Source organism: Onychomys torridus, chromosome 4, assembly GCF_903995425.1.
Source record: "Onychomys torridus chromosome 4, mOncTor1.1, whole genome shotgun sequence".
NCBI lineage: Eukaryota > Metazoa > Chordata > Mammalia > Rodentia > Cricetidae > Onychomys > Onychomys torridus.
The window spans coordinates 120,779,554-120,802,324 of NC_050446.1; the positions used below are offsets into that span (position 1 = coordinate 120,779,554).

The 22,771-nt window shown below is 39.3% G+C and overlaps 1 protein-coding gene and 1 pseudogene across 4 annotated transcripts in view; one reads left to right on the forward strand and one right to left on the reverse strand.

The window, feature by feature from the left end:
• Positions 1-10,396, reverse strand: part of LOC118581924 — a 31,633-nt pseudogene extending 21,237 nt beyond the window's left edge.
• The window catches only part of Zhx3 (zinc fingers and homeoboxes 3), a 104,285-nt gene that overhangs the window by 21,053 nt on the left and 60,461 nt on the right, over positions 1-22,771 (forward strand). The window lies entirely within an intron of this gene.

The following is a 22,771-nucleotide window of genomic DNA, read 5'->3' on the forward strand; positions in this document are numbered from 1 at the left end:
ATTCAAAGAAACTTTGCAAATATTTAGAATAGCTACATTTCTAGTGCCAAAATGCTCTTCACTTACTTTCTAACATTTCTAATGATGGAGAATGTCTAGGCATAGACTAAGGGGACCATGGGGAGATAATATAAAGGTGGAACTGGTAAGGGGCTAGAGACATAGTTCAGTGGTTAAGAGTGAGCACTGCTCTTACAGAAGACCTGAGTTTGGTTCCCAGCATCCACATTAGGCAGCTCACAACCACCTATAACTGCAGCTCCAGGACATCTGTCTTAGTTGGTGTTCTATTGCTGTGAAGAGACACCATAACCACAGCAACTCTTTGTTTTTCGAGACAGGGTTTCTCTATGTAGCTTTGCGCCTTTCCTGGAACTTGCTCTGTAGACCAGGCTGGCCTCAAACTCACAGAGATCTGCCTGCCTCTGCCTCCCAAGTGCTGGGATTAAAGACATGCGCCACCACCACCTGGCACACAGCAACTCTTAATAAAGAAAAACATTTAATTTAGGGCTTGCTTACAGTTCAGAGATGTATTCCATTGTCATCATGTCAAGAAGCATGTCGGCATGCAGACAGACATGGTGCTGGAGAAGTAGCTGAGAATTCTACATCTAAATCTGAAGGCAACCAGAAGAGAGAGTGAAACTGGGCCTGGCTTCAGCATCTGAAACCTCAAAGTTTGACCCCAGAGACACACTTCCTCCAACAAGGCCACATACTTCAACAAGGCCATACTTCCTGATAGTGCCACTCCCTATGAGTGGATGGGTCATTTTCATTCAAACCACCACAACATTGGACATCCTCTTTTGTATACCTCACAGTTTTGCTTAAACATGCACTCCCCACATACACATAATTTAAAAAATGTATCTTTTGGGCTGGAGAGATGGCTCAGAGGTTAAGAGCACTGACTGCTCTTCCAGAGGTCCCAAGTTCAATTCCCAGCAACCACATTGTGGCTCACAACCATCTGTAATGAGATCTGGTGCCCTCTTCTGTACACATAATAAATAAATAAAATCTTAAAATATTGGAGAGCTTCTCTCCAGGTTCCACCAAGCCCCCACAGTCCCACAACCCACGTATAAAATAATCATACAGACACTTATACTATTTAAACTGCTTGGCCATTAGCTCAGGCCTACCATTGTCTAGCTCTTACTCTTATATTTAGCCCATTTCTGTTAGTCTATACTTTGCCACATGGCTTGTAGCTTACCGGTATCTTTACATGTTGCTTCTCATGGCAGCGGCTGGCAATGTCTCCTCCCAGCCTTCCTGTTCCCAGCCTTCTCCTCTTCCTTGTCCCACCTACCCTATCCTTCCTGCCTGGCTACTAGCCAATCAGCACTTTATTTATACAGATTTATATATATCCACAGTATATATATCTTTAACACAAAACAATAACAGCAACAACAACAACAACAAAAAGGCCGGGCAGTGATGTTGCATGCCTTTAATCACAGCACTTGGAAGGCAGAAGCAGGTGGATCTCTGTGAGTTTGCTTCCAAGATAGCAAAGGCTACACAAAGAAACCCTGTCTCGGGGTGGGGGTGGGGACCAACAACAACAAAATAGGACTGGTAGTACCTATGGCAAATTGTACCTACGTCAGTGTAGTTTTTCCAGATACTGTCCTAGCCTGCTAAGACTAGTTCTTGTAGGCTAATTTCTGCCTATAAACCTCAATGTGTTGTCCTTCCAGCAAATTTTGGCAATCTTAAGGTTTTTAGTTTTTTTATCTTGTAAAATTGTAATTAGCATATAGTTTAAACTGTATACTTGCTTAGAAAAAATTTAACAACTATTGTGGGCCAATCACTTTTGTAGATTGAAGGAATGATGGTACTGAATAAAAGTCACCATCATCCTGAAGATTTCAGGTCCAGGAATAAGAGGCTCCAAACTTAGACTCAAGTGAAAATTTTAAAAATGTGCTTGCTTTGCTCTACATTTGAATTTAAATGTTGTTGCTAGGCTCAGTTATTCACAAGCACCCATCTACCTGGTTGTCTCATGACTTCATGTTGGCTTCCTCTGGGATGCATGATCCAAGGAAGAGGGAAAGAAAACACCCAAGATGGAAGCCAGAGCTTCTCTATAAACTGATTTTGGAAGTGACATTCCACCACATCTGCTCTATTTGTTAGAAGTGAGTCAGTAAGCCTGGCCCACATTGCAGCAGAGAAGGTTACATAAGGGCATGAATACCAGGAGGCAGAGATCATTAGGGACCATCTCAAAGTCTGCCTAACACAGAGTAAGACATAATGAAATTTAACATGTCCCTTCTGTGAAGAAAAGAACTGACTGAGAGTATCTAAGCCATTATTCAGGCTACACTGTTATTGGATAGCAAGCTAACTATCATTTGAGAGTGTAGGTGACACAGGTTTTCCAGACAAATACCGAGAAATTTAGCATGTAGTGATCATTATTAAACCCCTAAAGTAACAGAAAAATGAATGCAAAAGGAAGGAATGGGATGCAAGAGGCCATTTTACAACTGGTTACATTAACAACAGCTGTCTCTCTAAATCAATTTTAAGTGGCTAATTTGGGGTAATGGAAATTATTGCCTTTTTTGGTTTTTATTCTTTTTTGCATTTTTAATTTAAAAGACTTTGCAAATATACAAAAAGTACATTGTAAACAGTGACTATTATTCTGATGCCATTGTAAATTTTTCTTACCTGTGTCAATGTAAGGACTCTATTATCTAATATTTACAACTTGTACCAATAGTTAACACTGATGAGCCTTTACTCTGTGGTAGGCAGACTGCTATGCATTTATAAGTATTCTCTTTCCTAGTTCTCAGCAACTCTCTGAGATAGGCACTATTGCTATCTCTGTTTTACAAATGAAAACACTCATATTGTAAAAGCTCCCTAACTTTCTGGTGGTGGTACTGGCTATAGAGAAGCACAGGCAGGTGACACTAGCTAGTGGGCAGCACATCCAGAGCAAGAGGATGACAGGCTTTACCCTAGAGCTCTTGCTTCCAACTGCAACACTATTTCTGTCTTCTTTGATTACTTTGTTTTGAGAGAATTATTGAAGTGCTAAGTTAACTCAGGAATCCCTGGAAAATAATCTGATGATGGTTTCTTACTAAATTTAGTATCATCTTGTTAGTGGGTAAGTTCCTCTCTTTTACTATTTAAACAAGAAAACCAAGGCCCAGGCACATAGGCTGACTTGTCTGTGGTTATGCAGCAAACTTTTAGATGCTGGTAACAGCAACATTCAAGAGTTAGGTAATGTTAGCATCATTTCTTTAAAATCTGAGTGTTAGCTTCAAAAAAGATCAAGGTTTTATTACAATAGCTTAGAAAAAATTAATTTTGTCCAGACTTGCTCATTCTGTAAGCTGGGATTCATAACTAGTCAATTTTATTTATTTATTTTCCTTTTGTTGTTGTTTTGAGACACGGTATTGCTATATAGCCCTGGCTGTCCTGGAAATCACTGTGTATACGAGGCTGGTTTGTAACCCACAGAGATCTATGCCTGCTTCACCTTGGAATGGTGAGACTAAAGATACACACCACCATGCTTGACTATTTTTAAGTACTTTAAAATTTTAACTATAATTTCTGAGGGAATTATATTTTTAACTTTCATAAGAAAATACAAAGTACTTCTAGATACCATTAGAGAAAACTATATTATGCATACGTTTCAATAATATTTAATTATATATAACATTCATACAAAAACTTTATAGGAAGTGGGACATCTAGCTGGGTGGTGGTGGCGGACGCCTTTAATCCCAGCACTTGGGAGGCAGAGCCAGCCAGATCTCTGTGAGTTCGACGCCAGCCTGGTCTACCAAGTGAGTTCCAGGAAAGACACAAAGCTACACAGAGAAAGCCTATCTCAAAAAGCCAAAAAAAAAAAAAAGAAGAAGGAAAAGAAAGTGGGACATCTAAAAGACATTGCATGATTAAATTAGTTCTTACTTTTTTTTCTGTACATATATAAGTTAATATAAAGAAAACTGATGATGTCATCTTTCATATGTGAATGTCTTATTTATAGTTTCCTGTATCACAATTTTATAATTCAAAGAATGACTAAATATTTTTAAACAAATTGGTAAGTTTTTATCTTACAAGAGACTAAAAATGGAACAGTTCTGGACATATTGAGTTAAAATTTTCTTATTCACATAAACATGTGTCTTGGTGCTGTTTTTCAAAGAAAACTTTAATTGTGGAATTAAAGGGAAAAAAAAACCATGGTCACTCACTCAACTCATTTGGTAAGGAGTGTGGGCTACACTTGTTTAAAAAGTACTTCTGGAAGTTTCTTCCTTATTTGGGGAGCACAGTGAACTTTATTGGTAGTATGTGCAAGAATGGAGCTCCCTAAGCCCTTCCTCTTCTTCTGGGGATCTGAGATAGAGATTGTGAGGGGAAATGTTCTATGTGTTGGCAGTTGAGTTGGGGCAGGGACTTACTAGTATTTGAGAGCCTCTCTCTTTCTCTTGTTCTTTCTGGGGTGAGTAGTCCAGGGATTCTTATTCTTTCAAGAGCATGTGATGATGAGGTTCACCACTCTGTTGCTGAGGCCAAATTCATTGGCACACCAAAAATTGAGCTTGACAAAAGTGGTCTTTGAAGGCTGTGCCAGCTCTAGCATCAAGTATCAAAAATGGAAGAGTGAATGTCATTATTAAAGTCACAGGAGACAATAAGACAACATGATCCTCATTGTAGCTCAGAATGCTCTTTAGGGAGTTCTCTGATGTTTGCTTTACCACCTTCTTGAAATCATCACATTTGGCTGCTTTCTCCAGGTCAGATCCACGTGGACATGTTGGGGACAGAACTGTAGAAGGCCTTGCCAGTGAGTTTCCCATTTATCTCTGGATGCATTCAGAGTCAGTGAATGTAAGGATGGCGTATAAGTAGCCCCAGGGCCATCATGTCACAGTTTCTAAGAGGGGACACTGACAGCCTTCTGGGTGATGGTAATGGCATGGACTGTGATCATGAGTTCTTCAATGATGAAAGTTGTTGATTGATTTAGGTGGGGTATAGTTGGACTTTCTTATTGGATTTTCTTTGGGACCTCCAGCTCCCCAATAATGACCTGGAGACTTCTTATTGATTATGAAAGCTTGGTCTTAGCTTACATTTGCTCCCAACTAGCTCTCAAGACTTAAATTAACCCTTTATATTAATCTACATTCTGCCATGGCTAGTTACTTCTCCTCCATATTGTACGTCCAACTTCCTCAGTGTCTCACTGGCATCTTGTGCATATATAGATTCATCCCCAAGTTCCCTCTCTACCCAGAAGTCCCGCCTGTTATCTCCTGCCTAGCTATTGGCTGTTCAGCTCTTCATTAAACCAATCAGGTATCTTAGGCAGAAAAGGAAAAACTGTGACACATCTTCACACAGTGTGATAAAGTATCCTGCAACGAGGGGTACACAGCTGGTGGCACAGAGGCAATGCTGACAGTTTGGTATGAGTTGTTATACTTCTGGTGGTTCATACCTATCACAAACAAGAGGGTATCAGCAGAAGAGGCAGAGATGATGACCCTTTTGGTTCAACCCTTTAAGTGGGTTCCCAACTACTTGATGATAGTGAAGACACTGGTAGGGTTGGTTCCACGATATATTCAGCCATCTGATGTTGGTAAGATCTCTCTTTTGGAAGATGGAGATGGCCTTTTGTTGATGACAAGTTTCCTATTCTCAGTCTTGACTATGTTGTGGAAATGCCATGTGTGGAATCATACTGGAACTTCAAGACCATGTAATTGAGGTCAATAAATGGTCACTGATGGCAACAATATCCATTTTGCCAAAGTTGATGGCAGCCCAAGAGACCTGCTGCTCAGTATGGCCAAATTTATTCACTCTGACTGTCACCATCATGTCTCATGGATGAGGCTGGCACCAAGTGAGAAGAAATGGCTGTTCCTGGGAGGGAAAGGATCAGAGAACATTTTTCTTTTCTTTGACACAAGGCCTCATGTAGCCTAGTCTGTTCTCACCTGGTGTGCAGTACTGAGGGTCAAACTCAAGGCTTCATGTATGCTGGGAAAGTTACATTCCCTAGCCCCACTTCTGGAAGTTTCTTGGCCCATGGGTCACTAGAGTGTAATAATAATGTCCAGAATATAATTCACTCCACCCATTCTAAGGGAAATGGAGTCCAACATGCTGGATGCCCTTTATATAGCTAAAAAGGTTTATAATGAAAATATTATTAATGACATCTCAGGGGGCATATTTTTGCAAAGTTTTAAAACATTTGGCACAGCAAAACCTGGAGGTAAAGGGGAAGGTGAAGTAGGACTAGCTTTTATCCCTCACCCTTTTTTCCATCTACATTGGACAGTAATGAAGTGGTCGTGGGAAGAAAAGGTATAACCAGTGTTTATTGATATAAGTGTCTTCCATGGAAAAGGGCAGTAGACAGGACCTTTGGCTTCAAGTAATGTACAGTTGGTGTGAATGTCAAGAGTAAGAGGAAATTATAGGTTAGCATTCCAATTCCACCAGACTGGTGAAAACAGGACAACCAAACTAGTATTTGGAGGAGAAGGAGCAGAGGCAATTAGGGAATGTTTGGAGAAGGAAGTGCCTGAGTGGCACTAAAGGACTAGTAAGAGTGGACCACACCAAGGGAGAAGCGAGAGTGTGTCTAGAGGAAGCAGTGTGGCAAGAACTCGGGGAAAACGTGGTAGGACCCTGAGGAATCTGGCAAGAACTTGCTATGCAGGTTGTAGGTGGGTAGGTGGAGCTAGAGCTTGGTGGTGATTAAATTGGTGGACTATGAGGCTGGGAAGGGTGGGAGGAGCCTGGTTTGGAAGGTAGCATTCATAGATTTGATGCTGAGGTTTTAAGGAAGGGAGCCTGAACACTATGTAGCAAGGAAACAACTGACCAGATTTCCATCAGGAAAGATAGAGCCTGCACACATCCTCAATCAGGAATCTGAGGTGGGAAGATTTCTAGTTTCAGGCCCTCCTGGGCTTCATGGTCAGTTTGAGGCAAAAACCCAAAAACTGGAAGAGAAGATGGAGGGAGGAGGGGAGGGAAAAAAATCCAGGGCCGTCTAGAGAGTGGAATGCAGAGAGCTTGGAGATTGGAATCTTGGTGAGAAGGGCTGTTTCTTTGAACAGATGTAACTGAATAGCCAGCATATTAAAGAATATCTCAGGAAGGGAAATACTGGAGGAAGTTCAAGATAGAGGAAAAACATAGGTTTCGTTATTGCTTGTACATTGAGGTGAGCAATGGAAGAGATAGATCAGTTCTGAAGGAGAGGGTGATTCTTTTGGGACATGTTTGGGACAAGCAGAGCTTTGGAGGAAATGGGTTATCCAAGAGCTGGTGTGCAGTGTGCAGCTAGCAGGCCTATGGTGTGAGGAAGCTGGCTTTGGGAATTGCAGGCATGTAAGGTAAGACTTGAAGCACCTGGAACAGCATAGATGAACACAGAACAGTTAGTGGCTTGAGCATAGAAGAGTCTAGTACAGCATGTTGCTTGGTGCCTTATAAATGCCAAATACAGTGCTTAAATTAATTTATTTAATCAATAGCTGTATTTTTAAAAGTTGTTATGCAATAAGCATTTTATATTTTGTAGTTGAAACATGATATACATGATTTATTGCTATAGGGAGACTAAATTGTATTATGTTTTCTTTAAAAGTTATGCATATAATTCATAGACATACACTTAACATATCCAAAAATATGTATTGTGTAGAGTGTAAAAAGCTGTTCACTTTGACTTTTCTCCTGGCCCTTTGTCCCCTGAAGACCTTTAAGATGATTTTCTATTTACTATTGCTAAGAGAAGCTGAATAGGCTGTAATTTAGAAATTGGAGCTTGTGATTCTTCATGCTTGCCTTTGGCTCATAGATATGTTTTGTTAGTGTTCATTGACTAGTCTTCCTGGAAGAGGTGCTTACCTTTGCCCTTTGTAGTGAACAGTCTTGATGTTACAGGATATCCAGCTTCATAGTGGAGAGCTGAAACCCTGCATTATGAACTCTGGGGATCTCTACAGAACTGGACAGATGCAGAGCAGAGATGTGTCATTTTCATGACATAGAAAACCACTGCTGTATCAATGTATGTAGACACACAACTTCACAACCAGGTCTAGGAGTTGTGATGTGTCTTTGGAGGTGCATTCACATTTTAGTATATTCACACCAATTTCTAGCTATTAAGAGTAATTTTTAGGAAATATTAGTGAAAAGTGTCATTGCCAATTTTATTAAATACCTACACTATCCCTGCTTTACTATATGTAATGGACTTAGGATTCTAGGGTGTATCTGATATATGAACCTCATTAGAGATACTAAAAGCCTTGTAGACATCTGGGGCATTACTCCTAGTGTTAAATGTACATAAAATATGTTTTGAGGAGGATTGCTACTTGATAGGAAGGGTGAGATAAAACATAGAATTGCTTTTGATATTTGCAGAATCTAGAAAAATTAGTCCTGAGCAAAAATACTGCAAATTTTCTGGGCATTTCTTTGATGTCTTCAGAACTGTCCTGTTATCTTCTCCATTTTGGTAGAACAATACTGTCCTGGATTTAGTAATTAAAGCTACAAAGTTGAGATCTATCCTTAAACACTGTTCCTTATGTGCAGCCCACCAGAAGCCTGCTGATACCTCCTGCTTCCAGCACACAGAGAACCCTCTCCATTGCCAGCAGCCTACTGTGGCACTAATGCAGACTTCTGCAACAGCCATCTGCTTTCCCTTTCTGCTCATATTCCGGCCTTTATTATCATCCATTTGGCCCTTCAGCCAGGGTGGTCTTTTTGGAAACCTAAGTCAACTGTGTTAATGTCTTCTTTCCTTCTCTCTTACTTGAACCCAAATCCCTGTCCTCTTTATTTCCATCTCTTGTAGCTCAGGCTGGCCTTGAACTCATTATGAGGCCAAGAATAACCTTGAATTTCTGATACTCCTGCATTAATTCCCAAGTGCTAGGATTACAGGCATGCATTATCATGTTCAGTTTTATGTGGTCCTGGGGATCAAATCTAGGGCTTTGTGCATACTAAGCAAGCACTGTACCAACTGAGCATACAGCCCTCACTTTTTAATCTACTGTTTTTCTTAGTTTGTTAGTTTGGTTTCTATTAATATTTATAAATGAGGATACAGAAAAGCAACTTTCTCTTCTTTTGTGGGGGGAGTTCAGTGAACTTTGTTGATAATATTCAAGAGAGTGGTGTACCCTAAGTCCCTCCCCTCTTCTGGGGGTCAAGAATGGAAACTGAGGGGAGATGCTTGATGTTGGGGGCTGACTTGGACAGGGACTCCTCAGTAGCCAAGAGTCTTTCTCTTCTTCCTGTGTTCTTGTTGGGATGGATGGTCAAGGACTTCTTACACTTTGGAGACCATGTATACCATGAGGTCCACCACTCTGTTTCTATAACCATAGTCATTATCATATCAGGAAATGAGCCTTACAAAGTGGTCATTGAGAGCCATGCCAGCCCCATCATCAAAGACAGAAGGGTGGATGTCACTATTAAAGTTACAGGAGACAACCTCATCCTCAGTGTAGCCAATGATGACCTTAGTGGGCCCTGTAATCCCTGCCTTACTACCTTCTTGTTATCATTATACTTGGCAGCTTTTTCAGGTGGCATGCCAGATCCAAGAGAGACACATTGGGGGTAGGAACATGGAAGTCCATGCCAGTGAGCTTCCGTTTCAGCCTTGGAATGACCTTGCCCACAACCTTGGTAGCACCAGTGGATACAAGGATGATATTCTGGGCAGCCCCATGGCTACCATGCTACAGCTTCTCAGAGGAGCCATCCACAGTCTTCTAGGTGGCAGTGATGGCATAGACTGTGGCCATGAGTCCTTCCACAATTCCAAAGTTGTCAGTGGATGACTTTGGCCAAGGGGGCTAAGCAGTTGGTGGTTCAGGAAGCATTGCTGACAATCTTGAGTGAGTTGTTATATTTCTCGTGGTTCACACCCATCTCAAACATGGGAGCATAAGCATAAGAGACAGAGATGATGAGCTTTTTGGCCCCACCTTTCAATAGGCCCCCTGCCTACCCCATGGTGGTGAAGACACCAGAAGACTCCACAACATACTCGGCATCAGTATCAACAAATGTGATTTTGGTGGGTTTTCACTCCTGGAAGATGATGATGGCCTTCCTGTTGATGACAAGTTTCCTTTTCTCAGTGTTAACTCTGCCATGGAGTTTGCCATGGGTAGAGTCATACTGGAACTTGTAGACCATGTAGTTGAGGTCAATGAAAAGAGCCACTGATGGTAACAATATCCACTTTGCCAGAGTTGAAAGCAGCCCCGGTAACTAGGTGCCCAATATGGCCAAATGAGTTCACTCAGACCTTTATCACAGTGTCTCAGGGACTAGGCTGGCACTGCATGAGAAGATGTGGTATCTAAATGGGGAGGAACAGAGTCAGATAAACAATTTCAAACTAGGACAGCACTGAATGTTCTGGTGAGTTTTAAAATATACACACCTGGGCCTACTCCTGATAGTACTACTCAGTTGAATTGTGGGGTCTAGATGATTGCTGTTTTTATGAAGCTCCCAGATGACTCTGCTTCTGTGATCAGAGTGGTAACTGAATTGGGTTCTCTCAACTCAAGTGGCAATTACCATTCTTTCAGAAGTAAATTCAAGCTACAGGTGCCCTTGTCCTAATAAGCACTCTGTTCAAAGTTGCCTTCTGGGTAGGTGTGTGCCTTGTCATTGTGTTGCTATTTTTTCACTTTGTAGTCTTAGTGCCAATGTGGGTGGGCTCCACAGCCAATACTCTCCTTCAATATAGAGAGCTGTTCTAATAGCTCAGTCCTTATGAGAACATTAAAGGATTCAACTGTTCCCCAGACCATTGATTGTCTCCTTTCTACTTCCATCCACATCAGGTTCTACTATCTGAAATTAGGATTGCTTCCCCCAGGGTTCTATGGATAAACACACAGTCTTAGGAGTCCTTTCTTTTTGCTTGATTCAGGTAGAGGTTTTTTTCCTACATGATCTTGATTGCTTTTTAAATTTTTTATGCCTTCAGTCATCACTCTGTTCTGATAACATTTTCCTATTATACTGTGCCACTCTATCATCCTTTTATATTTTATAATATATTTTTTATAATAACTAATATTTTACATGGAACATTTTAAGAGGAAGAGGGGCCTGGAGAGATATTCAGTTGATAAAGTACTTGCTGTGCAGCACGAGTTTAGATTCCTATTAACCATGTAGAAAGTTTGGGGCTGGCATGTGTCTATAACCCCAGCTTGTATGTCATGGGTACAGAGATAGGTGGATATCATGGCCAGCCAGTTAAACTGAAAAGCAGTAAGTCCCAGCTTCAGAGATAGTCCCTGTCTCAAAAAATAATGTAGGGAGTGATAGAAGACACCAGATGTCCACCTCTGGCCTCATACATGCATTTTTTGGGGGGTAGACACACCTGCATACACATGTGCATATGCTGAACCAGAAATTCCTAACACTTTTTTATTATCCTAAGTAGTGTCCAACAAATTTAGCATACTATCCACAGAAAAGGAGCCATGGGCGTTTTAACTAAATGGAAAAACAACTTCGTTCTGTTAATGAAAAATGCATTTGAACTTCTAAGGTACTATTTTTTTGTATCAAGTTAGCAAAGTATGTTTGTATGTATGGGTGTGAATATTATGGTAGGGAGTGTATGGGGGTGGAGAGTGTATAAAATACAGAGAACAGGACATTGCATGCAGGCAAGAGTGTAGAAGACATTCTCATATACCCCTTGTGGAATGAAAAGTGGCACAATGTAGCTTGGCAAGATGAGTCTTAAAATATTTGTAAAAATGCTTTGATCTAAGAATTCAAATTCTTGAGGCCTATCCTAAGGAAATAATCATGGATGAAGACAGTAATTTACATGCAAAAATAATACACAAGGTAGAGTAAAACCAAAGCCAAACATGTTTAGCTGTTTGGTAGTTGTATTAGTCAGGGTTCTCTAGAGTAACAGAACTCATAAAATGAATCTTTCTCTCTATATATAAATACATATACATATACATATGCATATACATATACATACATATATACATATGCATATATATATACATATATACATATATACATATACATACATACATACATACATACATACACACACATATATATATATAGCTGGAGACCTTCTCTCCAGCCCCTGCCAAGCCCTGTTAGTCCAGCAATCCACTTATAAAATAAACACACAGACACTTACGTTATTTAAACTACTTGGCAATTAGCTCAGGCCTACCATTGTCTAGCTCTTACTCTTATATTTAGCCCATTTCTATTAATTTATACTTTGCCAGGTGGCTTGTGGCTTACTGGTACCTTACATCTTTCTTGTCCTGGCGGCCACTGGCAGTATCTCCTCCTGCCTTCCTATTCTCTCAATTCTCCTCTCTCTTAGTCCCGCCTATATTTCCTGCTTGGCTACTGACCAATCAGTGTTTTATGTATACAGAGCAATATCCACAGCACTTCCCCCCCACTTTTTCTTTTTTTTAAAAAAGGAAGGTTTTAACTTTCACATAGTAAAATTACATATAACAAAACAATTATCAAGCAAGGATTACAGTTACAATATCTAGTCTATTTGTTTTGGCAAAATTAAACAAAATATTCTATCTATCCTATATTCATGTGTCTAAGGTTTCATATCTAACTTATCTTTTATCATAACTGAGGAAATTATAACTATCTAGCCTTCAACTACATCAAAGACCTCAGAAGGATATAATATTACCTGAGAACCGGGAGAAGGATGCAAGCAACTTTTGGGAGTCTTGCAGGGTAGACAGAGACAGCTGGCAGCCTGGACAGTCACCTAATGTTCCTTTGTGAAGTTGAAGCATCTGTCTTCAGCCCACAGGGCTAGAGTCTCTTGGTCACTTCTCTCAGTGTCCTATAGAATGTCTGGCAGTTTCCTCTGCAAAGCAGGAACCCGAAGGACCATTTTGCCAAGCAAAGTTCAGTGGTCATTTTTTTATGAGTCCTGCATGTCCAGTCGATACATTTTTTAAGCAGTCCAGGCAAGAACAGTTTTGCCCAAATGTCCAAATGGCTATTTTGCCAAGAAGAAGATAAACTCCATATGGAGTGTCTTCAATGCCCATCCTCCTCTCTGAAGTATATCGGTGCTGCCAGGAGCAGACATGTCTCACTGTCCAGAAAGTCTAAATTTTAAAAAATATTTCATGCCATATTCTGTAGGTCTTTGAAGTGTTTGAAGATTACCTGTCTATCTGAAATATATCTATGTATACCTAGAAGACTTATTTAACATGGCTATGAGTATGATTATCATAGATGACTAATTATTAATCTATTTTTAATTATCCATTACAATTTTAAATGAGCTGTACAAACCTAATACCTTAAACAAGAGTAGAAATATACACACAGTATAACAAAATTAACTTTAAGTTTGTATCAATAGACTAAAATCTATACCAATGTAAAACATTTTAAAGAAGTTGTTGCTCTTTAAAAGTAAGTTCATTAATCTACCCTTTCATCCTATTATATCTATATCATATCCCCTTTTCTTCTTAGAAAGAGATTGTGTTTATAATCAACCTGTTTTAAATAGAAATATTGGTTTTTCTCTGTCCCACACTAGCTAAAGGGCTCTTATGATTTGGGACACATGAATCTTTTAACCTTTTTTTTTTTTTTTTTTTAATCAATATGCCTGGGTTTAGAGATGGAGTGAGCCAATTCCATCTCCAAAGCCAGCTTGATATATTTGGGAATTTGGGCATAGTTTCTCTTACTACTTCCTGCTGGAGGCAGTGCTGTATCTTATGGGGACATAAATAAAATTTTAGAATTATAGAGTAGTCATGAGGGTGTATCATTTGAGCCAGTTGCCTTGAAACTGTATTGGATGTTGGATCATCTGGGCCATGGTGTCATCGGAGACCTTTCAGATTGTCTTGACTGGTCAAACTTGTTGTATCTTAATCTGGAACAAATCCACAGCCTCTGGCTTTCTGTGGAAACAAAAGCAGAGCCTCTTTTCCAAAGTAACATATCCTTATATCCAAATTTTGAAGTCAAGGTACCTTTAAAATTTACATATTTGTTTAACTCAACAGCTTTTACAATCAAATGTTTTTTGAAGTTAAAAATGGTGGCACACACCGGTAGGATTTGCTGAAGGAGGCAGAGGCAGGAGGATCATGAGTTCGAAGCCAGTCCCACTAGCTCAGTCAGTAGAGCATGAGACTCTTAATCTCAGGGTTGTGGGTTCAAGCCCCACATTGGCCGCTATGTGTATACACACACACACACACACACACACACACACACACACACACACACACACACACAAGGGATTTATTAGAATGACTTACAGGCTGTGGTCCAGCTAATCCAACAATGGCTAGCTGTGAATGAAAAGTCCAAGAATCCAGTGGTTGTTCATTCCATGAGGCTGGATGTCTTAGCTGTTTTTCGGTACACCCTGGAGTCCCAAAGAAGTAGGCTCTAATGCCAATGAAGGAATGGACTTGCCAGTGGAGTGAGACCAAGAGCAAGCAGACATAAAGCAAAAGCTTCCTTCTTCCATGTCCTTATATAGGCTTCCAGCATAAGATTCAGCCCAGGTTAGATGTGGGTTTTCCCAGATCCAAAGATCTGGATTAAAGACATATCTTCCTACCTCGGAGTTCAAGATTAGAAGTGGGTCTTCCTACCTCAAATTAAGCAAAAATACCTCAGAGATGTACCCTCTGTTTTTGGATTTTAGTTAATTCCATATATATTCAATTTGATAACCAAGAATAGCCATCACAGTAGTGCATTGGTGTTTTGCCTGCATGTATGTCTGTGTGAGGGTATCAGATCTTGGAGTCATAGACAGTTGTGAGCTGTCACATGGGTGCTGGGAATTGAACCTTGGTCCTCTGGAAGAACAGTCAGTTCCCTTAACCACTGAGCCATCTCTCTAGCCCCCTAGTTTTCTTCTTTATGCCTTGACTTTTATTATGACTCAGTTTTTTTCACTGCTGTGATAGCATGTCTGATAGTAACAAGGGAAGACAGATTAATTTTGGCTTATGGTTCCTATGCTAGCTGGTTTTATGTCAACTTAACACAAGCTAGAGTTATTGGGAGTGGAGGGAGTCTCAATGAGAAAATGCCTCCATGAGATCCAACTAGGGCATTTTCTTAATTAGTGATTAAGATGGGAGGGCCCAGCCCATTGTGGGTGGTGCTATCCCTGAGCTGGCAGTCCTAGGTTCTCTAAGAAAGCAAGCCTAGAAAGCCTTGATGAGAAAGTCAGTAAGCAGCACCCTTCCATGGCCTCTACAGGAGTTCCTGCCTCCAGGTTCCTGCCTTGCTTGAATTCCTGCCATCACTGCTTCTGATGATGGACTTTTTGTGATATGGAACTGTGATTGAAATAAACCTTTCCTCCCCAAGTTGGTTTGGTCATGGTGTTTTATCACTGCAATGCCAACCCTAACATGGAGGGAGGACAGTTTCAATGGTGTCAGTCATGGTTGTTTGGCTGCACACATCTGGTATGACATCATGCTGGGATGTGTGGCAAAGACTGTTCTTGGTAGGTGGAAAGCGGAAAGAGGAGGAACACAGGAAGAATTCAAGGCAGGAGATAGGCCTTAAGGGCATGCTCCCTTCCTCCTCCTCTTTACCTGATTTCTGCCACCATTCTGTAAAGCCTAAGTGATAGTCTCCATGATATAATTGCTTCTGGAAATCCCAGAGATATGTTTTTACTAATACAGATGTTTCTAAAGCCAGTTAGTAAAAATTGACCATCAGAGTACCCTCTATAGTCTTAAATACACTTTTGATCTCCCGGTTTGCCATATAGAATATATATGGCTTTATAATCTGCTTTATTTTTACATATTAAAAAAATCTAGTTAATATGTCTATCCTCTATACTGTACTTTATACTTTTTTTGGTTTTTCGAGACAGGGTTTCTTTGTGCCTTTCCTGGCCTCGAACTCACAGCTATCCACTTGCCTCTGCCTCCCGAGTGCTGGGATTAAAGGTGTGTGCCACCGCCATCACCACCACCATCACCACCACCACCACCACCACCACCACCACCACCACCCGGCTACTGTACTTTATATTTTCAAACATACCTAAAATATTTGACATGGAGGGGAGGTTAGAGTTAGAGAAACTTGAAAGAAATGTCCATGTAATTAAGTTAGAATTTATTAAATGAAGGCCAGGGAGATGGCTCAGTGGGTGGGTACAGTGATTGCACAATAATATAAACTGGAATTTAGACCCACAGTGCTCACATAAAAGCTGAGTGCTGTGCTGCTCACCTATAACTTTAGTTCCAGGGTTGGTGTCAAGGTAGCTGGACACCTGGAGCTCTGTCTAGCCATTCTAGATGAAACAGCTGAGCCTTGGGTTCAGTAAAAGAAATTCTGTCTCAAAAATAAGGTGTGTAGTGATGTAGGAGTTAACTTCTGGCCTCTGCATGTGCACACCCATGCATACACTACATACACACACCCTGTAAATAATTAATTAAAATAAACATCTGAATAACTTTAAAGAGATGCATCTTTGTTTCACTTAAAGATATATATGTATTTTTTAGATTTATTGATATTTTATGTATGTGTTTTGCCTTAATGTATGTCTGAATACCACATGCATGCCAGATGCCTGCAAAGGTGGTGAGCTTCCATGTGTGTGCTGAGAATAGAACCCTGGTCTTTTGCAACAACAAGAACTTTGAACCATTGTTGTTAAACTCTATAGCCCTATGTATTTTAATTTTAATTGCATTCATTGTGTGTGTGTTTGTGTGCATGCATGCAATAGCATGCAAGTGGAGGTCAGGAGTCAGCTTTCCAGAGTCATTTCTCTTCTTCCCGAGATGTGGGTCCTGGAGATTAACCTCAGGTTGTCAGGCTTGGTGACAAATGTTTTCACCCATAGAGCCACTTCATTGACCTTAAAGATATGAATACATAGTTCTCAAATATCTTACATCTACCTCAAAATTATAACCACATAGTAATGATGAAAAACTGTCTTTGTGTCATTTTTTTAAACGAAAGATCTTTGAACTCTTAAATTTTTAATAATTGAGGTGTAATTTACATAGAGGAAAACATGCAGATTTTAATTGTGTGGTTTTGAAAAGGGCAATCACCATCCCAAACCATATTATATAGAACATTTTTGTACCCCTGGAAAAGATCTTTCATATTCTCTCTTGTCATCATTAACATGTAATCTTTTTACATTTATTACCACCAGAGATCACTTCTGCCTTTCCTAGAATTCTATAAGCCAGAATTATATATTTTCTTTTAGGTCTAAGCTTCATTTGTTCAATATGATTTTGAGATCAATTTGTGATATATATATATAATTCTTTTTTATTGATGAGTAGTGTTCTACTGCTTTTTTACCACAGTCCATCCATTCTCATGTTGGCTGATCATGTATCTGCTTAGATACTGGCTACTTTAAAATTGAGGCTGGTCAGTTTGTAGCTGTTTCAGAAACCTCAGCATGCCATCTGCTTCCCTTTTCCTGTGTGGTGGAGCTTGCAAACCAAGCATTTGCCTTGCAATAAAGGGTTGGCTTTCAGGCACTTATATCAAGGACCACCACAGAGAGCAGAAAATAAAACTGAAGTCCCAGATGGCCACATCAGCAATTCAGCTTTTAAACACCAAATAGTGGGCCTGCAAATCAGTGAGGAGCTCACATTACAGAAAAAAAAAAAGTCAAAAAGCAAAGGGGGAAGAAAGGTTGGGCTAAGATTCAAGAAGCTATCCTAGTTACCATCCAATAGAGAAACCAGTGCATGGAGGCAAATCATAGCAGTTGTCACAACACTGGAATCAGCCCTGCAGCAAGTGTCTGGGCTCCCTTCCGCTTTAGTCTTCTGGGTTGAGGAGCACTAGTGCTTGAAACCCTTGCTGTGCAGCCCTTGTCTACTCTTCTAGCAAAAGTGATATTAAAGGGCAAAACAAAAACCCACTCTTGACTCCTAGAAATGAAAAGCACAGACTCAAGTAATTGTCCTGTGTTAACAGGGTACTTTGTGCTACCCCAAATTAGAGATTCTGAGTTGTGGGTTTGAGAAGCCGAGGCTCATTTCTTGTAGAGTTTAGGCAGCTCACAACAACCTATACCTCCATGTTAACATACACACATTCAGATACACACACATTTGCACAAATATCAATAACATCTTTCTTTTCCTCTGTTCCACCACCAACCAGAAAGCCTCATGTCCCACCTGAGTCTTGACATTAAGTTCAGGTGAACTGAGTCCAACTAGAGCAGAAGAATATGGAGGACAGGTACAATTCAGTTATTTTGTTGAAAGCCCTGAAGACAGACCTCGTTAGGTAGTGGCAGGTCCGGACAGAAAGCCCTTTCCACATACTGTGTCAGGAGGACTTCCTGGTTCTGGAGCCTCTGAGAAGTCGACACCAGACACAGGTGCAGCAGCAATCCCTTGCTTCATAGACTCAATTTTCCAGTCTCAAGTGACTTGGGCATTTGGGACTATACAATTTCCTTGAAGTTGCTAGTCTTAGAAAGCATTACAGTTATTTTTTCCTATGTTACCACATCTCTTTTAGTTTAAATTTTGATGTAAGAACAAGAAACAGATTGTATTCAGCCAAAGGAATATCTATAATGTCAAATGATTGTCTTTTCACAGGCCTCACCAAAAACATTTAAGAAAACATTTTTATAGAGCCTTTCTTTGAGCTGAAGACATAGCTCAGAGGTTAAAAACACTCATTTGCTCTCTTGCAAAGGACCTGGGTTTGGTTCCTAGCACCCACATCAGGAATCTCAAAACAGCCGATAATTCCAGTTGCAGGGGATCCAATGTAATGTGTGCATTCATGCACAGAGATACACATACATTTGCATAAGTATAAATAAAATATTTTTTTAAAAGTCTTACTTAGTCACAGACATTGTGGTTGCCTGCATAAGATCTGCACAAAATCAAGCCAGTCAGCATTCTAGCATAGAATTGGGAGGAGCTCATGAGCCTCTAACTGAGGAGCTACACTGACAGTTGACTTCTAGGGAAGGGAGAGTCAGTTTTCTTTAAAGGTGTGGCTCTTGGTAGATCGGCAGTGATCCAATGGATGGCTCCACCCTGTGAGTTTTCAGTAGCACAAATTGGCCTTCATGGGTCATTACAAATAAGCAAGATAAACTGGATGTGGTGGTTCACGCCTTTAATCCCAGCACTTGGGAGGCAGAGGCAGGAGGATCTCTGTGAGTTCAGAGCCATCCTGCAAAGCATGTTCCACAAAGAAACCCTGTCATGAAAAACAAAAACAAAAAAGCAAGATGAATGTGGATCTGAGAGGAGTTGGAGAGGGCGTATGAATATGAGCAAAATGCATTACAATGAAGTTCTTAAAGAATTAATGAAAATATTATACAAAAACAGGTTTCATAATTGAAATTGGAACTCTTCTAACACACACACACACACACACACACACACACACACACACCACTACCCTTATTAATCAGAGAAGTAAGAGTCTAATGTTTTAGAGCTAGAAATGATTTTTTATTATTGATTAAATTTATTATTTGACAATTAGAGAAAAAAACCTTCCTTGGGGCTGGAGAGATGGCCCAGCAGTTGAAAGTGCTAGTGGTGCAAGCTGGTCTGTGAGTTTCAAGTTCCATTCATTTGTGTAGAATTGCAGAGAACCTTGAGTAGTTAAAACAATCTTGAAAATCTTAGTTGGAAGACTTGCATGTCCCAGTTTCAACTTTCACTATGCAGCTGTAATAAACAGTGTGGTACTGACATAATAAGCATGTTGATAAGTAGAATAAAAATGAGAATCCAGAAATATCCCGTGTGTGTGTGGCCAATTGGTTTTTGAAAATCATGTTAAGACCGTTCAACAGAGAAAGAATAATGTCTTCAATGAATGGTGTAGAAACAATTCAATATCTTTATGTAAAACAGTGAAGTTGTATCCAGACACCATAAAAGGTTAAATGAATCAAAGACCCAGTTATGAGAGCAGACTATATGACACTCTCTCAAGTAAACATAAAGCAATTCTCTTAAAAAAAAAGATTTTATTTTATATATATGAGTGTTTTGTCTCCATATATGTACATGTATCACATGTATGTATGGGACCCATGGAGGCCAGAAGAGAACATCAGATCCCCTGGAACTGGAGTTATGGATGGTTGTGAGCCACCATGCGGGTATTAGGAACCAAACACAGGTGTTCAGCAAGAGTAACAAATGCTCGTAAGTGCTGAACCAGGTCTTCAACCCCAAAGGCTAATGTTTAAAAATTTTAAACTATTATTTGTATGTGTATGTGAGGGTAAACACCTGTGTATCATGACAAAAATGTAGAGATCAGAGGACAATTAGGATTCTGTTCTCTCTTTCCACTGTGGGTTCTATGTCTTGAACTCAGTTTGTCAGGATTTGGTGATAAGTGCTGTTACCTTCTGAGTTATTTTAATGGTCATTGGACCCAAACAGTAAATAAAAAATTTTGGTAAATTGGAGTACAACAAAATTTAATACTTTTTTCGACCAAGGGATACTATCAAGTAAATGGAAATAACTTACAGAACAAAAGAAAAATTAAAATCTCTTAAAGGCCTAACTATCTGTAATCTTAAAACTGAAGAACAAAACGACACAATCAAAAGACGAGTAAAGGACTTGAATACATTTTTCCAAAGAAGAAGCATAAATGTTTCTACTCATGGAAAAATATTCAACCCCATTAGTCATTAAGGAAATGTAAAACAAAACTACAGTGACATACCATTTCATATCTATAGGATGACTGCAACATTGAGAGCAAAACAGAATAAAAATATGGAAAGTTCTAAGTATTGGTGAGGATGTGAAGAGTCCCCACCATATACTTTGTTGGTAGGAATGTAAAGTAGTGTAGCTTCTGTTGAAAACGGTTTGGTAGCTCCCTAAAAAATTGAATGCAGAATTATTATGTGACTCAGCAATTTCACCCCTAGGTATTTTATGTCCCATGGAAACAGGTTTTATTTAATATATTCAATTTAATATAATATATTATTTATATAAAATATAATGAATATATTATATATTTATATTTAATTTAATATATTTAATAAATATTTAATGTTTATAGTAGTTTTATTAACAGCAATACTATTAACAGTGGTCAAAAGATGGAAACAATCTGGTATTCATCAATACCTGAATCAATAAAAAAAAGTGATTCATACAAGTTGGGTTTTTTTTTTTACATAAAAAGAAATGTAGTGACACATAATACAATTTAGATGAAACTCGGAGTTAAGTGAAAGAAGGCAGACATGGAAGGTCACGTTGCATGATTGCATTTATATGAATTATTCTGAAGAAGTTGGGCATGGTGGCTCACACCTTATAATCTCAGCACTTAGGAGAATGAGGCAGAAGGATCTACATGAGTTTAAAACTAGTCTGGTGAGTTCCAGAACAATATACAAAAAGAAATAACCCAAAGAAATAAGTTATTAAAGTAACAAAGCAAATTAGTGATTTCTAGGGGTTAGAGAGGACTACTAAAACTGCTTGAGTGCCAGGTTTCATTTTGAATTGTTGAAAATATTTTGTGATTAGGTAGAGGTAATTGTTGCTCAATACTGTGAATGGTCTAAATGCCACTCAGTTGCACATTTAAAAATGATTAATACTACATTATGCAAATTTTGCTTCAATTAAAAATTATGTCATACACTTTCTATGATCTCACAAATAGCTATGGCTTTGCTGTCATAGTTACCTTGTGACTGTTGGAATCCATGTGATTTTTTAGTAGTGCACCATTGGGACATTCTCTTTAGCTGTGGATGGTTAATCTTGAAGACAAATGAGATAGTCCATCGTGGGTTTCTTCCTGTAATAACAATTAAGGAATGTAGTTTTTATATATCATTTTTATTTTCTTAACTTTGGAAAGCTTCTACCTTGGACTGAGTGATTTAAAATGTAGTCTGGTCTGACATTGATCATCTTTATTTAACTTGGAAAGGCATGTTTAAAACAACTTTGTATTGTTTGGAAATGCAGCACATTTTGATTTTATGAAAATGTATAGGAACTTTTAAAGACTTAGTAAGAAATGCAGTTGCAGTGAAGTTTTTGTGGCTCTTTTTCTGCTATGCTAGTAGAAGTGTTAGTTTTACCTACTACCACTGTGAATGCTTGTTGTTAGCAGTTGAATTGGTGTTGGGAATATGAAAGCCTATTTTCAGTTCAGTGAAGCAGAGTTTATGCAGAACTTGCATACATTGATTTCTTTATCTTCCACCTGCTTTGTGGTTTTGAAGGATGGATTTTAACTTGCAATCTGTCAGTAGAACTAAGGATGAGAAGAGCTTCTCATACAGTAGACATGTGTCAGTCATGAAGCTTTTCTTCATGAAGGAGGCCAATGGCTTCTGGCCCATAGTCACTGCTATGTTTTTTGTCCTTGGCTTTTCAGATGTGTTTACATTAGTGTCTTGTGTACTCCCACCTGATTGTCATTATGACCCAAACACACCATCCAGGCTAAGATTCTAGAGCTATGAAGCAAATAGTATTCAATTGGTCTGTAATGAATCAAAACAGCTGAACTAGAGAGTAAAGAAATTTCTTTTGTGACTTTAAAGTTAGAGGTGATCTGGTAAACATAACAA